The 17,873-nt window shown below is 49.3% G+C and overlaps 1 protein-coding gene across 2 annotated transcripts in view; it reads left to right on the top strand.

Annotated features, from left to right (window-relative positions):
- WDR35 (WD repeat domain 35) overlaps positions 1–17,873 on the top strand; it is a 1,418,193-nt gene that overhangs the window by 576,532 nt on the left and 823,788 nt on the right. The window lies entirely within an intron of this gene.

Here is a 17,873-nt window from a genome sequence, read left to right on the forward strand (position 1 = left end):
CTTTATGGTCAGATTGGCCTTTCCAAGAGCCTGCAAAACATATCTTAGGTGGTCCACGTGTTCCTCCCAGGAATTGCTGAACACTGCTATGTCATCCAAGTATGCCATGCAGAAGTCCTCCATCCCATTCAGAACCTGGTTTACCATCCTTTGAAATGTAGCAGGTGCATTTTTCAATCCAAAAGGCATAACCTTAAACTGGTATATGCCAACTGGGGTAGAAAATGCAGTTTTCTCCTTGGCATGGTCTGTCAAGGCTATTTGCCAATAGCCTGACGTCAAGTCAAATGTGCTGAGGAACTTGGCTGCACCAAGTCTATCCACCAACTCATCTGTCCTTGGCAAAGGATGGGCATCAGTCTTGGTGACTGCATTAATGTTACGACTCCTGCACCTACCAGCACTTCCGAGTTGGCCACGCCCCCACCCTCGTCCTCCTGCCATCCCACTCGCTCACCCATATACACAAGTGCACGCACGATCAGGCGCCCATTCGGGCATCAGTCCCAGGGGTTTTCTCATACACCTGGCACTTACCTTCCTTCCCGCTCCTGGCAGTTGCGTTGGAGGCTCCCAGGTTACCGAGGTGCCCTGAATGGACTTAGGAAGATCCGCCCGTCACGTGTCACGTGACTCTCCACTGCTTCCGTATCACGTGTTTAGCCCCTCATCACGTGATACGTCCTGCTGGATAAAAGCGTCCTGAAATCAATGAGCGTCGCTTCACAGCTGTTTTCCAACGGGATTCTGCGACGCTCATTTTTGCCTTACTCTACGGATACACTCGACCACGTTTTTGTACCACGGACTGCCTCTGCCTTGCCCTTGTGTTTATCTTTGGATTACCAGTTGCCGGACCACCCTTCTACTTTTGGATTTCCCCGTGTCCTCTGCCTCTTGATACCACGCCTTGGAACTGTTGAAACTGCTGTCTGACCTTTGGACTGTCCCTGGTTTTGTCTTACGGATTTCGTCTTTGCTCCTGGACTCCTGGCCTCTGACCTCACGCTGGGCGGTTGTTTGCCTGCTTACCTGCCATCTACCCTCCGCCTTTTGGGGTCCCCAACGCCCGCTGTTGTTACACCTTTGACACATAGGTAAGCCAAGTAGGATCATACCCTGCTGTTATATTCCTGTCAGGTCGTCTGTGCTTACCTGTAACCCATTGCCTTGCTTACCTTTAACCCATTGCCTTGCAGCGATCGGGGGGTCCATTTCCGGCGGTTCCTGAATCCAGGTCTACGAACTACTTCACCTGTGGCCTCAAGGACCGCACAGGCAGTATTACTGGTGTTGCCTGTGCGTTACTTGGGGACGGAGGTATCCTTACTCTGCACGACCATCAAGTCTATAACAGACTGTGAAGCCTCTGGCCGTCGGAGTATGGATCCCTCCGCCGGGGACCCCGTGATCGCTTTAATGCAGGCCGTAGCGGCCCTCAGGACTGACATGGCCACAGCCACAGCCGCCATACACCACCGTTTAGACCTCCTACAGAACGCACAACAGCCCCTGCCTGCAGACATCGAGTTTAGGGATCCCACCCCTCCAGTCCAGGCCGCATCTGTTCCCGCTCCTGCCCCTGTTCTAATCCCAACCACCTCTCCTCTTGCTGCCCCAGAACGTTTCCAGGGAGACCCACGTTCCTACCGCACCTTTATAAACCAATGCAGGCTCCACTTCCTATGTAGACCCCAAGCCTTCCCCGATTCAGTTACGAAAGCCGCCTTTCTCTTATCACACTTATCAGGCATAGCGGCCACTTGGGCTAATCCATTCTTAGAGGGCAACCATCCCCTATTATACGATTTCGAGCTTCTGATCACGGAGATGGCTAAAGTATTCGATACCCGCTACAAGGCCCAGGCAAGAGACCTGGAACTACTGGACCTTACGCAGGGCAAACAATCATTGATCGAGTATATCACCCGGTATAACCAACTTGCCGCTGAAACCTCTTGGCCTGAGGAAAAGAAGGCGATCGTGTTTTACCGAGGACTCAGTAGTGCTATGAAGGACGCCCTTTCAGTGGTTCCTGCCCTTCCTTCTGTTTTCACAGATCTTGTAGACCTTGCTCTACAAGTGGACGCCCGCAAATCCGAACGAAGGGTAGAATCCTCGTTTGGGCAGCCCCATCCAGCTCCCTCTTCCGTTGGTTCTGAGCCCATGCAAATAGGCGGGATCCGCAGTCCTATAACACAGTCAGAACGTGAACGTCGAAGAGCCAACAACGCTTGTTTCTATTGTGGTCTAAACGGACACTATGTGAATGAATGCCCCCGTCGACCGAGAAACAAGGCGCCGGGTTTTCAGAAGGCTCGCCCATGATGTCGGGGGCACCGGCGAGCCCATTCACGACCCCCGCGGGCCCTACGTTTGGTCCTATCAGACCCGTTACAGTGCAAGCACTATTGAAGCCCACCAGAGACATCATACACGCTGTTCAAATAGTAATAGACTCCGGAGCCACGGGTTGTTTTATGGACATTGCACTAGCACATCGACTGAATCTACCCCTGATCCAAAAGACACGTCCCGAACAGGTACAGGCTGTTGACGGCACATCCCTAGCATCCGGCCCGATTAAACACCAAACCGCGCCCTTGGAAGTGGTCATTCATGGTGTACACAAGGAAAACTTGTCGTTTGACCTCATTTCCACGCCCCAGTTCGGGGTCATACTAGGTATACCCTGGTTAAAGCACCATAACCCGTTAATCAACTGGGGTACGGGGCAAGTGCAGTTTGAGTCAGAGGAATGCCAACATTTCTGTCTATTGGAACCGGAGTCACACTTATCTCCTGCTTCCATTCTCGGCGCCATGGCTTCTTCTCATATCAGCAATACGGCACCCGACGATATGTCAGCACACACCGTGGGAGCCGTTATGGCAGGCATTCCTAGGGAATACCAAGATTACCACATGGTTTTTGATAAAGTCATAGCGGAAGGCCTGCCTCCGCATAGGCCCTATGATTGCCCTATCGATTTACTCCCAGAAGCCCCTATACCCAAGGGAAGGGTTTACTCGTTATCACCATCCGAGGAACAAACCCTAAAAGACTATATACAACAGGCCTTGCGCTTGGGTCATATCCGGCCTTCCTGCTCTCCGGCTGCCAGTCCGATATTCTTTGTACCAAAGAAGGAGGGTGATTTGCGCCCTTGCGTGGATTACAGGCGCTTGAATTCCATCACAATAAAGAACCGATATCCCATCCCTCTTATCTCCACGCTCCTGGATAGACTGACTAGGGCAACAATCTATACCAAACTAGACCTAAGAGGGGCTTATAACCTAATCCGAATACGGCGCGGTGACGAATGGAAAACCGCGTTTTGTTCCCGACAAGGGTTGTTCGAATACACTGTTATGCCCTTTGGGCTTTGTAATGCACCTGCTACGTTCCAACGTTTCATCGATGATATTTTTTCCGATGTCTTGGACACGTATGTGGTGGCTTACTTAGACGACATCCTGATTTTCTCTTCCTCGTCGAAGGACCACGTTACTCATGTCAGGGAAGTCCTATCACGACTGAAGAAGAACGCATTGTTTGCTAAACCCGAAAAGTGCTCGTTCCATGTCAGAGAGGTGGACTTCCTGGGTTTTCATATTTCTCCTGGGGGGCTATCGATGAACCAATCCAAGGTCCGCGCTGTCATGGAATGGCCGATCCCCGGCAACACCAAACAGTTGCAGTCATTTATCGGCTTTGCTAATTTCTATAGGCGGTTCATAGTAGGCTTTTCCTCCATTGTATCTCCCTTGACTGCATTGACGAGCCCCCTTGTCCCTTTCATCTGGACCTCCATACACCAGGAGGCGTTTGACGCGCTCAAATCTAGATTTATATCAGCTCCCGTATTACAGCATCCCGACCCAGAATTACCGTATATACTAGAAGCAGATGCCTCGTCGTTTGCCCTAGGCGCCGTGCTGTCCCAACCATGCCCTGCCACGGGCTGTTTACATCCGGTTGCCTTTCATTCGCGGAAATTCACCACAGCCGAATCCCACTACACGGTGACTGAGAAGGAACTCCTGGCCATAAAAGATGCCCTTCAGGCATGGCGGCACCACCTCATGGGAGCCAGGCACCAGACGATCGTGTACACAGACCATAAGAACCTCCAGGACCTGGCCTCGCTCAAGTGTGCTAATAGCCGACAGGTGCGCTGGCACCTGTTCTTTGCTGCATTTGACTTTGTGGTTAAGTACAGGCCAGGTTCGATCCATGGCAAAGCTGACGCCCTCTCTCGTTCCCCTGGTGGGGAAACATTGCCTCTGTTCTCAGAGACGATTTTAGGAAAGGGCCATGTCATATGTCTATGCACGCCATCCCCATCCATGCTTACGACCATCAGGCAATGGGTTTCCCAACATCCGCACGCACTTAATGAATGGGATATCATTATTCAAGAGGGGCTACCATTTGTTCAGGGTAGATTGTACCTTCCCACAATCGACGCCCGTAATCAGGCGCTTGCTTGGTCCCACGACGCAGCTATCAATGGCCATCCCGGGCAGCAACGCACTCTTGAGTTACTGCACCGTTGGTGTTGGTGGCCATCCATGAGACGAGACGTGATTAACTATGTTAACACCTGCTCAGTATGTGCTCAATGTAAGGCTCGTAGAGGGCGTCCTTTGGGGTTACTCCAACCACTACCTGTTCCACCCAGGCCTTGGCATACCATCTCCATGGATCTGATCACTGACTTACCACGCAGGCAGGGCTATGATACAATATGGGTCATAGTCGATTCCTACACAAAAATGGCCCGCTTCATCCCCTGTACAGGCATTCCCTCAGCCCCGACCCTTGCCCGCCTGTTCTTTAAGACCGTTTTCTGTCTTTTCGGTCTTCCGCAGGTTATGGTATCAGACCGTGGGTCACAGTTCACTTCCTGCTTCTGGCGGGCCCTTACCAGGCTCTTAGGTATTGCTGCTCACTTTTCTTCTGCCTATCACCCAGAAAGCGACGGGCAGACGGAGAGAGTAAACCAAGCACTGGAACAATACCTGCGTTGTTTGACCCTCCAGTATCAAGATTCCTGGGTTAACTTACTTCATCTCGCTGAGTTCGCATACAATAATGCCAAACATTCTGCCACAGGTTTTTCTCCCTTTTATTCTATGTACGGCCAGCATCCCCGCACTCTCCCGTTACCTGACCTCACTTCTGCCACTCCTGCGGCTAATGCCTGTGTCCGCGATCTGACCGATGTCCATGCCCAGACCCTGGTCCATCTTCATGAGGCGCAAGTAGTCATGAAATCGAAGGCTGACAGGAAGCGGGCTGCGGCCCCTGTATATCATGTGGGTGATCGGGTATGGCTATCGACCCGACATCTACGCATCCCTGGTTGTCGCAAGCTGTTACCACGCTTTGTTGGTCCCTATAGGGTCACTCACGTCCTGAACCCTGTTGCTTTTCGTCTTGGGGTCCCTTCTGCCTGGCGTCTCCACCCTGTTTTTCACACTTCCCTTCTCAAGCCTTATCTTGCCCCTACTCGTATCGCTGCGCCTCCTGCTCCCGTGTCACTGTCCGCCCCTGATGAGTTCGAGGTCAGTGCCGTTTTGGGTTCTCGTTTTCACAGGGGTCGCCTTCAGTACCTCGTTGACTGGGTGGGTTATGGCCCTGAAGATCGCTCCTGGGTTCCCTCCTCTGACGTCCATGCCCCTCTCCTGGTTGCCCAGTTTCATAGGGACTGCCCTGCTTGCCCACGGGGTCGTGGGCCTTTGAGGGGGGACTCTGTTACGACTCCTGCACCTACCAGCACTTCCGAGTTGGCCACGCCCCCACCCTCGTCCTCCTGCCATCCCACTCGCTCACCCATATACACAAGTGCACGCACGATCAGGCGCCCATTCGGGCATCAGTCCCAGGGGTTTTCTCATACACCTGGCACTTACCTTCCTTCCCGCTCCTGGCAGTTGCGTTGGAGGCTCCCAGGTTACCGAGGTGCCCTGAATGGACTTAGGAAGATCCGCCCGTCACGTGTCACGTGACTCTCCACTGCTTCCGTATCACGTGTTTAGCCCCTCATCACGTGATACGTCCTGCTGGATAAAAGCGTCCTGAAATCAATGAGCGTCGCTTCACAGCTGTTTTCCAACGGGATTCTGCGACGCTCATTTTTGCCTTACTCTACGGATACACTCGACCACGTTTTTGTACCACGGACTGCCTCTGCCTTGCCCTTGTGTTTATCTTTGGATTACCAGTTGCCGGACCACCCTTCTACTTTTGGATTTCCCCGTGTCCTCTGCCTCTTGATACCACGCCTTGGAACTGTTGAAACTGCTGTCTGACCTTTGGACTGTCCCTGGTTTTGTCTTACGGATTTCGTCTTTGCTCCTGGACTCCTGGCCTCTGACCTCACGCTGGGCGGTTGTTTGCCTGCTTACCTGCCATCTACCCTCCGCCTTTTGGGGTCCCCAACGCCCGCTGTTGTTACACCTTTGACACATAGGTAAGCCAAGTAGGATCATACCCTGCTGTTATATTCCTGTCAGGTCGTCTGTGCTTACCTGTAACCCATTGCCTTGCTTACCTTTAACCCATTGCCTTGCAGCGATCGGGGGGTCCATTTCCGGCGGTTCCTGAATCCAGGTCTACGAACTACTTCACCTGTGGCCTCAAGGACCGCACAGGCAGTATTACTGGTGTTGCCTGTGCGTTACTTGGGGACGGAGGTATCCTTACTCTGCACGACCATCAAGTCTATAACAATTAAGAGCTCTGTAGTCCACACAGAATCTAAGTTCTTTAGATCCTGCCTTTGGTACTAACACAACTGGGCTAGACCATGGACTAGTAGAGGGCTCTATTACCCCGAGATCAAGCATCTTGTTGACCTCACCTTTGATGTGGGTTCTTACATTTTCTGACATTCGATATCCTCTGCTTTTGACTGGCAGACAGTCACCAGTGAGTCTGTCATGCTGTCCCCAAGGGGTCAAGCCTGGTGAAAGTGAGAACAGAGAGGCAAACTGATTCAACATAGATGTGCATTCTTCCTGTTGCTTAGGTGTCAGATTTGAAGAGAGATTTACTCCTTCAATTTTTCCGTCCAAAGCTAAGCCTCTGAGTAGATCAGGAAGAGCTTCACTCTCTTCTTCTTCCTCTGATGATGCTAGAAGCAAAGCTCCTACATCTGGTCTGGAGACATACGCTTTTAGTCTGTTGGTGTGGAAGACTGTTGGAGCCTCCTTTGGGTTGCCCAAGTCCACCAGATAGTTGACCTCTCCAAGTTTACCCACAACTTTGGAGGGTCCCATCCATTTGTCTTGCAGGGCCCTCTGCCTTGTGGGAATCATAACGAGAACTAGCTGGTCTTGAGTAAACTCAACCATGTTAGCCTTTTGGTCATGCCAGTGCTTGACCAATGCTTGCCCAGCTTTCAAGTTATCACCTGCTTCTGCCATCATTTGTGACATTCTCCTGCGGAGACCTATCACATAGTCAGTCACTCTGACTGGCTTGGGGGAAGGAGCACTCTCCAGTCCCTCCTTGATCAGGGCCAACGGACCTCTGACCGGATGGCCATAGAGAAGTTCAAAGGGAGAATAACCTACTCCCTCCTGAGGGACTTCTCTATAAGCAAAGAGAAGGCATGGCAGTAGAAGGTCCCACTTTCTTTTAAGGGGGTCCTCTAAAGCACCTATCGTGCTCTTCATGGTTCTGTTGAAACTTTCAAGCAGCCCATTTGTCCGAGGGTGGTATGCGGTTGAGAACTTGTAAGTAACTCCGCAGGTTTTCCACATGGCTTTCATGTAGTGGGACATAAAATTTGACCCCCTGTCAGAGATTACTTCCTTAGGAAACCCAACCCTGGTAACAATACCAAGGAGGGCCTTAGCCACAGCCGGAGCTGTAACAGTCCTCATAGGAATTGCCTCAGGGTACCTAGTAGCATGGTCTACTACAACAAGTATAAACCTGTTGCCTGAGGAAGTTGGAGGATCAAGGGGACCAACAATGTCAATCCCTACTCTCTCAAATGGGACTCCCACAACTGGGAGAGGCACTAAAGGTGCCACATTCTTGGAGCCAACCTTACCAGAAGTCTGGCAGGTGTGGCAGCTCCTGCAGTATTTATCTACTTCGGCCCCCATCTTTGGCCAATAGAAGTAGAGTGAGAGCCTTTCCTTAGTCTTCTTGAAACTCAAGTGACCAGCCAAAGGAATCTCATGGGCTAACTGCAAGAACTGTGGTCTGTTCTCTTGGGGTACTACAATGCGTTTGTCGTCCCCAGGTGCAGACTCGGTTGGTTCACTGTAGAAGAGGCCATCTTCCCAGTGTAACCTATATTTTCCAGGCTCTTGCCCTTCAGCCTGAGCATCTGCCTGGTGGCGAAGACCTTCCAGAGTTGGACATTCTCTCTGTCCCTTACTGAAGTCTGCCCTGTTGGGTCCACCTTCTGCCAGTAAAGACCGCAGCTCAGGATGGTCAACAGGATCCAGATCTCCAATGAGTTCCTGGCCTTCCACTGGCTCTTCTTCACAGTCTAGTTCAACCACACAGGGTTGTGCCTCCCTCTCGGCCTCAGCTGGAGGGGGAGTTATGGGTGTAACTTTGGACAACCTAGGGGAAGTCCTTGTTGGCTGCACTGGACTGCTGACTGCTGGTTTCTTGTTAGAAGTCTTAGGTTTCCCCTTTGCTTCTGGTTTCTTAGAGGCAGCAGCTGACATCTCTAGTGGAGCAGGAGTGATCTCTTTCTTCATCATCTCCTTGGGAGTACCTCTCATGGTTCTCTCCCTTGCAGGTCTGGTGAGCTCCTGTAACCTTTTACTAGGAGGTCTGGGGGTATGTGACACTACTCCAAGAGTTTTCAAGTCATTACCCAGCAGATCCCTTCCTGGCACCTCACTTTGTATGCTGACAGGTATCTTCACAGTCATGTCATTACACTGGATGAGAACTGGTAATTGGGGAAGCATCTGCACAGGCCCTCCAACTAACTTGGTGAGGCGTTTGGGTGCCTTAGCAACATCTTCAGCCTGAAAAAATGATTTGTCCACCACAGTTAGACTGGCCCCAGTGTCCCTAATGGCAGGTGTCTCCTGACCATTCACCTGGACACTGTCCTTATAATACTCTTTAGTATTATCTGGGATAGAATTATAGACATCTAAGTTCTGCTGTTCCCACAGACCCAGAGACACTAAAGAAGCACTAGCTGAGACTCCAATGGGTTCATCAGCTAGTAATAGAAAGTTTCCACTTGCCATTTGTACTTCCTCCTCTGGAGCGAAGGCTAAGGAGACAAGCTGGACTCATGAAGGTTTACCCTTACATCTGGGATCTCCTTTCACATGGTCAGTAGAACCACAAACAAAGCATTTACCATATGCTTTCTGGAATGGTGGCTTGTTCTGACCTCCTTCTGGTTTGGTACCAGGAGGTACACTAGCCTGATTTGGTTTCCCTGGTGGCTTACCCTTTTGGTTCTGTTTGGGGCCCTCTTTGGAATTGGAATTATTAGAATTCTCTTTGGAGTCCTTTTTCGGCTGTTTCCCCTCATCCTTTTTCTGAGTAGCCCCAGAATCCTTGTGAGTGGCCCTGTTGGCAACCCACAAGTCAGCAGCCTTAGCTAACTTCCTGGAATCTAATTCCTTTAAATCAGCCAAGTGCTGTCTGAGCTCAGGAGAGCAGGCATCATAAATTGACTCCAACATTACAAGATTCTTCATTCCTTCATAAGTGTTAACTTTGTAACCCTTAATCCATCCCTCTAGGTTTTTCAAACTTTCACTCACCCAGGTAGCCCAAGGGGTACCATCATGCTTTGTGAGGGTCCTAAACCTCTTAAGGTACTGGGAAGGGGTCTTCCCAAATCTAGCTATCAAAGCTAGCTTCACACATTCATAATCCTTCTTATTCACCTCCCCCAACTCCATTACCACATCAGTTGCAACAGGAGGAAGTCTAGAGAACAACCAGGGAAGTAACTCATTCCCTGTGATGTCCTGGAGCCCATGATTATACTCAAACATTTTCAACCAATCCAACACATCCAATCGAGGTTCATACATACCCACTAATTCCTTAGGCATCTGGGGTCTTTTGGGACTGGAACTCCTAGAAGAACCAGAGGAGAGAGAAGCATTTTCCACAGACAACTTTTTCATTTCTAACTCATGATTAAGCTCTATTTCTCTGAGTCTTAACTCAGCTTGCTTCTGCTCAGCCTGGGCATTCATTCTTCTGAACTCTAGCTCTTGGTTTCTTTCAGATTGAGCTAAAAAACGTTTGTACTCTAATTCAAGCTTCATTTTTTCCAAGTTCAAAATAAGCAGGGTTATATGTGGGACCTGGTATGGGCCCAGTAGGTAAGGCAGATAGACGTTCAGAGTGGCTAACTTCATTAGGTTCACTTTCCTCTTCTGACTCATTCTCAAGACTTTGATTCAGATCAATACCATCACTGTTTTCTACATTTGCTGGGGGGTAGATTCCTCTGTACCACCCAGACTTTGGTTTTCTAACAATCTTTCTATAAGTTCCATTTTCTTGCCCTTCTCAGAGAGGTTCTTATGTCTACCACATGTCATGATGCCTACCTCCAAGGAGCCAGACAGGGCCCGGCACCCTCAGAGGCAGGCAACATGTATACTAGGGAAGTCCCAGCCACCCCAGATAGGGGCTCTTTGGGCTCAGTCCTGGCGCCGTTGGCGTCAGGCTCATAAGGGATAACAGTCCTGGCACCATCGGCGCCAGGCTCATACAAGATATGAAAGGAATAGTGTTTGGTGCAAACTTACCTGGCAGACCATGCTGCAATTTCCTTACCTGGCAGATCATTCTACAACTTCCAGATGAAAAAGGAACTACTTAACCACACGGGTGTGGCTGGTGGCAGGATACATACCTTCAGTGGAAGGATACATACCTGGGACTACTTGAAAGGCTATTTAAGCCACGCTCAGACAGCAAACCACGCTTCGCGTTGTTCTGCTCATAGCAGCTGGACGCTCACCGTGCCTGCTCCTGCTCCAGTCCTGACCACGCCTGCCAGCATCCCGGAAACACCTAAGGATAGAAAAGGGAAGAAGAAACAGGTGAAAACAAACCTTACCTGTTAAAGCTGCATTCCGGATTCAGCGCGCCAACATTCCTGCAAAAAGACATCATTTTAAATACTCACCGCGTCGCATACATCTCAGCGCACTTCTCTTACCTGCACGTGGCGCCTTCGGATCTGCGACGCCCATCCGGATCTCCTGGAGCATTCCAGCACCTACGGGGAGACGAAGAGAAGAAAGCAAGGTGAGAAGGGGAAAATAACCAAGAAGCACTTACCCGCCAAGCTAATTCTTCTTACCTTCGGGTCGATGCCATTCCTTGGGCATTTCAGCACCCCGGCCCCTATGGGGAAAAAGCAAACATCACATTAGTGAATGCAAGAACCGTAGCAAACAAACTATTTTAAAACTTACCTGCTTACAGGTCGGACTCAGCTTCTGCTTCGTACCGGCTCCATTTCTTCGGCATTCTCGAACTCCGGCCCCTAAGGAAAAAGAGACAGGAAAAGACAGTAGTGGGCCTACACCAAAACTCACCTGAAATCAGGTTTTCGAAGGAAACTGCCCTCAGCCCGGAGTCTTCCATTACCTGCAAAAGAGAAGAGGAACAGTTTAGACTCAAGCTTGCCATAAACTTTTACGGTACTTACCGGAACAGACAAGCGAACTCGAACTTACTATCCAGTGACGTAACTGGATCCCAACGCGCCCCTGCATCAGAAGCAGGATGGAGAGCTCACCTTTTCAATCCCTAAGGTGAGTCTCTACAGGGAATTACAGAAGGGTTGCAAGGAGGGTGAGAAGGGGAACGGGAGATCAACACAAAACCCGCAGAGTATTAACCCTTCCTTTTCGCTCACAGAAGGGTATTCATCCGAGCCAGACAAACCGGATTTGGGAACCCAGTCCACTCCATCTTCAGGGTGCTGAACATCTCCTTCGAAGAGGCCACTGCCGTCCAGACCACGCCCGCGCCTCTGTGGGAACCAGGTGAGCGTTACACCACAATACTTTAAGCAATCAGCAGTTTTGGCAGACAATGATTCTATGGTATAGCTCTCCATAGCAGACATAGTTAGAAAATCAGCTTTTTGGTGCTAAGCTCTGTGGTTAGTTGTCCTAAAGTGTCCAACAAGCACTCTAAAGTGTATACTCAATACAAATCCCACCGCTGTACACCAGTGTTAGGCAGAAACCTGTGCAGTTCTCTCTGGGACCACTGCAAAAGATTTAGGACTACAGGTGTTTGGCAGTAAACCCACTTGGTAGCAGTCTGTACCACACAGATTCACTTGGTAGCTGTGGCTGAGCAGTCAGACTTCCCTCAAGAAGAGTTAGGCAGTATACAGAGTATTCACAATAGGTCAAGAGCACACAATAGAACAAGTAAACACTGACCAGGGCTTGGTGTAAAAGAGATATTATTTAAAACCACATCTAGAAAAACACACAGGCACTAATAGTAAGCAATTCAAAAACATGGTCACTAAAAGATATACACTCCCTTGAAAGAATATAAGGCAAGTCTTAAGTAAAGCCCCACTTATTTTCAGACAGCGGTGAGCGCTTAACGTAGATGGCACTCTAATAATTCGGTTAAAAAAGGGAGAGAAAATCTAGAGAATAAATTGACAGATCCCAACACTTTTTCACGAACACACAAGAGAGGAAGGCAAAGTAACACCGTGAATTCAGAGTCAGTCGGCCGGATCCGCTTTAAGAAGATCAAAACGAAATGTGTCCAAGGTGACACGGTTTGCAGTGCACAAAAGTCTTGTAACGGTTCAAAAAGGAGTTGGACCAGTTAGTGTAATGGTCACCTGATTCCCACGGAGGCGCAGGTCTGGCTTCGAGTGCTGATGCTTCTTCAATGGTGAAGCGCAGGACTCTGAAGATGGACAGGAAGGGCCCTCTACTCTGGCTTCTCCGGCTCGCAGGAATATTCCCCTGTGCGTGAAAAGGGAGTATTACCTACTGACTGAGTTATGCTCAAGCCTCCCACTCTCTTCCAACCCTCCACGATACCCTTCCACGATTCCCCGTGAAGTCTCACCTTAGGGTCAGGAAGGATGAGCTCTCCATCCTGCTTATGATGCAGGGGCGCGTTGAAACCCAGTTACTTCACTGGATTGAGGATTGATGGGAGTTCAGGTAAGCTTGGCTATTCAGGTAAGGCTCTGTAAAAGTTCTGTTGCAAGTTCAAAAGTCCAAGCTTAATAATAATGTTCATTGTCTTTTTGCAGCAAGCGCTAATGCTTATGTCTTTTTTCCCCTTAGGGGCCGGGGTTCGGAATGCCGGAGATATGGCGCCGACCCGAAGTGAAACGTGCAGTTCCAGTTCCAGTAAATGGCAGGTTAGTTCTGGATGAGCGCTCGGGAACTGTCTTTGCATACGATCATTCAATGTCTTTGTCTTTTTTCCCCATAGGGGCCGGGGTCTGGAAAATGCCTGGAAGCGGCAAGACCCGAAATGAAATGGAAATGACCCAACAGGTAAGTCTTATTCCCTTCCTTCTCTCACCTCTTATTCTTGTCTTTTTCTCTAGGCTCTGGCTGTGTATCCGGATGATCGCTGCTGAACATGGAGGAACCCAGGAAAGGTGAGTGAAATGCAGCGCTGCAGCGATCGTAACGAAATGCTTTTAAAAATAATGTCTTCCCTTTCAGGATCGTCGGTGATGTCTCTGTGGTGCAGATTTAGCTGGTAAGGTCTCTTGTCTCCCTTTGCAGGTGACCCAGGATGCTGACAGGCGTGGCTGAAGTCCAGATGCAGGAGCTGACACGGTGAGCGTCCAGCTGCGAGGAGCAGAACAACGCGAAGCGTGAGTTGCTGATCGGGTGTGGTTTAAATAGCTTTGGAAGAAGTCCCAAGTGTGTATCCTTCCTCCGATCAGGTATGTATCCTTCCCCGACCACACCCGGGTGGAAAGTAGTCCCACAGGTAAAGTAGTTCCATTCAGGCCTCAAGAGAGCCTGGATGTGGCAGCATGGTCTGCATCAGGTAAGTGCACATTAAAACACTTGAACACATGTCTAGCTTTATGAGCCTGGTGCCTAAGGCGCCAGGACAGAGGTCTAACATGAGCCTGGCGCCTAAGGCGCCAGGACTGCGTCCAAAGGGCCCCAGCTTGGGCCCGCTGGCACTCCCCTGGGGGAAATGATGCCTGCCTCTGGGGTTGCTGGGTCGGACCTGGCTCCTTGGAGGTAGGCATCATGACAGTACCCCCCTCAAGGCCCCTTCCAAGGTTCCTCCCTCCGGGGGTTTGGGCTTGTTCGGAAATCTCCGGTGAAACCTTTGTACTAATCGAGGTGCGTGGACATGGTTACTAGGTTCCCACGATCTCTCCTGAGGTCCATATCCCTTCCAGTCAACAAGATAGAAGAGTTTCGACTTTACCACCTTGGAGTCTAAAATGTCTTTAACTTCGAATTCTAATTCCCCTTCAATTTGAACTGGATCTGGAGGCTTGGACAATCGGGTTCCTGGTTGTACTGGCTTCAAAAGTGATGCATGAAAAACTGGATGAATACGCATGTTGGACGGTAGATCCAGTTTAAAGGCCACTGGGTTGATTATAGCTTTGATGGGATAAGGTCCTATGAATCTGGGATTGAAGGTTCGCGGGCCCTTGAGGGGTAAATGTTTAGTTGCTAGCCATACCTGGTCTCCTACTTGGTAAGGAGGAGTTTTACTTCGGTGCAAATCAGCGTTTTCTTTATACTTTTTCTTGGCTTGCTGTAAATGAGTTGCAGCTTCTTTGAAGGCTCGGGTTATTGTGGAATGCAGATGATTTACTGCGGGCATTTCCAGGGTCAGAGGTGGATCTAGGTCAGAGGTCCGAGGATGGTGACCATACAAAGTATAAAAGGGGGTTTGTCCGGTTCCAGAAGGCACTGAATTGTTGTATGCATATTCTGCGATCCAAAGGATGTCTTTCCAATTTAAATCGGATTGGTGTAACATGCACCGAAGATATTGCTCGAGAGTCTGATTGGTTCTCTCGGTTTGTCCGTCGGTCTGGGGGTGGTGGCTGGTGGATAACCGCACATCTATTTGTGCTAGTTGGCAACACTTCTTCCAAAAATGGGAGATAAATTGACTTCCACGATCCGAGACTAATATGGAAGGGAAACCATGTATGCAAACTATATTCTCCAGGAATTCCTTGGCCAAGGTGGAAGCTGAAGGCAAACCCTTTAAAGGGATAAAGTGGGCCATTTTGGAGAATAGGTCCACAATTACAAGGATTGTGTTGTAACCAGCACAAGGAGGCAGATCTGTTATAAAGTCCATTGACAGGGTGTGCCATGGCGCCGGTGGAATATCCAAGGGTTGAAGTAGGCCGGCTGGCCTTTTCTTTTGAGCCTTGTTTTGGGCGCAAATTCCACAAGACAGTACAAAAGACTTTGTCTTTTCTCCAAGAAGGCCACCAGAAGTGGCGTTTGATTTTTTCCTCCGTTTTAGCGATACCAGGGTGTCCTTCCATTAAAGATTCATGATGATGGGCAATAACAAGTTCTTGCAATTCTTTACTTGGCAGAAACAACCGCTCCTGGAAGTAGGGTAAGTCATCCTTAACGGTGTAATGAGGACCCTTTTGACTCCATTCCAGTAAGGTTGAAGAGTCTAGAAGTTGTTTTACTTGCGTTTGGATATTCTCAATAGTTTGCAATGAAGTTAAGCCTAAGATTCTTTGCTCAGGTATGATGGGCACAGGTTCTAAGCACGAATTAGGTTCTTCCATGCCAATCCGGGATAAGGCGTCCGCTTTTCCATTCTTGCAGCCAGGGCGATAGGTAATTACAAAATCAAATTCCGCAAAGAATAGAGCCCATCGGAGTTGTCGTGAAGATTGAGCTTTGGCCGTTTTTAAATACTGTAAGTTTCTGTGGTCTGTAATTACGGTGATGGTGTGTCTTGCCCCGAGAAGGTAGTGACGCCAAGCCTTGAAAGCAGATTTGATGGCCAGTAACTCTTTATCGGTAATTGCGTAGTTGATTTCAGGAGGAGAACATTTTCTGGACCAAAAGGCCACTGGGTGTAGTTGGTTAGTTTTTGGGTCTCTTTGCGACAGGACAGCTCCCATGGCCGAACTGGATGCATCGGTTTCCACTATGTACGGGAGATCTGGGTGCGGGTGCTTCAATACAGGTGCAGAGGTGAATTTGGTTTTCAGGTCCTGGAAGGCTTGTTCGGCCTCAAGAGTCAATTCGAAGCGTTTGTTTTCTTTAGGAGAGCGGTGATGGGTTGGACTGTTCGGGAAAATTCCGGGATGAATCTTCGATAGAAATTGGCAAAGCCGAGCATGCTCTGAACTCCCTTCACCGAGCTTGGAGATGGCCATTTGAGGATGGCGTCCACCTTTCGCGAGTCCATTCGGACTCCTTGAGGTGTCAGGATGAATCCGAGAAACTCAACTTCTGTGGTATGAAAAACGCATTTTTCGAGTTTTGCAAATAGTCTGTGCTGGCGCAGTTTCTCAAGAACTGCCCTAACATGTTTTCTGTGATCAGATTCTGAAGAAGAGTACACCAGGATGTCGTCAATGTAAACAATGACACAGACATCGATAAGTTCCCGAAGAACATCATTCATAAAGTACTGAAAGGCGGCAGGTGCATTGCACAAACCGAAGGGCATCACCTGATATTCGAAGAGCCCAAACTTGGTGCGGAATGCAGTCTTCCATTCGTCGCCTTCTTTTATGCGCACCAGGTGATAAGCTCCTCGGAGATCTAACTTGGTGTACACACAAGCGTCTTTCACCTGGTCGATAAGCTCAGGGATCATGGGCAGAGGATAACGATTCTTAATCGTTATTTGATTTAGGGCGTGATAGTCTATACACGTTCTAAGGTCGCCTTCTTTTTTCGGCACGAAGAACAGAGCTGAAGAGACAGGAGACTTGGACGGGCGAATAAAACCATTGGCTAGGTACTGATCTAAATACTGACGCAAATGCAGGTTCTCAGGTTCCGTAAGAGCATAAATCCTACTACAAGGTAGTTGAGCATTGGGTACCAAATCGATTTGGCAATCATAAGACTGATGGGGAGGTAACGTGTTAGCCTGTTCTTTCTGAAAAACTTCTTGGTATTCTGACGGTAGCTGTACAGGGGTGGAAGTTGCTGAGGCTAGACCCATAGCTGGATTTCTTGGATAACAAGTTGGTTCACAATCAGGAAAACTTATCTTCTTTGCTCGCCAGTCAATTCTGGGATTATGTGTTTCTAACCAAGGAATTCCAAGAATTACTTGAAATTGTGGGGCCTTGATCACATCAAACACGATTGCTTCCCGATGTCCATCCTGACCCACCAGTGTCACTTCAACAGTGGAATGCGTTACAGGCCCTGAGGCTATTTCGGTTCCATCTACTGTAGTAATGACATCTTGGGTTACTTTCGGGCGGAGAGGAAGCTTAATCCTGGAAGCCAATTCACGGTCTATGTAATTTCCAATAGCTCCACTGTCAATGTATGCTTTCATAGCATGCAACTGCTGAGGCTGTTTTGGGTCCACGAGCACCATTGGCATGACAAAATGCGAGGTCAAAGAGTTAGTTTTCAAGCTCGGCAATGGGACCCCTACTCTTGCCGGGCTAGGTCGTTTCCCGAATCAGGTGTCACTAATTCGTTATCAGTAGCTCCAACCACCTTCTTAAGTGGTTTAACTGGACAATTTCGAAGAAAGTGACCGGAAGTCCCGCAATACAGACAAAGTTGCATTTGCCGCCTTCTCTCTCGTTCTTTCTGCGTTAATGGTCCTTTAACACCACCGATTTGCATAGGTTCAGATACGTCGGTACTCTTGGAGTTAGCGTGGGTTTTGATCGG

The sequence above is a fragment of the Ambystoma mexicanum genome, chromosome 4p (assembly GCF_040938575.1).
Source record: "Ambystoma mexicanum isolate Mex_15411 chromosome 4p, UKY_AmexF1_1, whole genome shotgun sequence".
NCBI classification, from domain to species: domain Eukaryota; kingdom Metazoa; phylum Chordata; class Amphibia; order Caudata; family Ambystomatidae; genus Ambystoma; species Ambystoma mexicanum.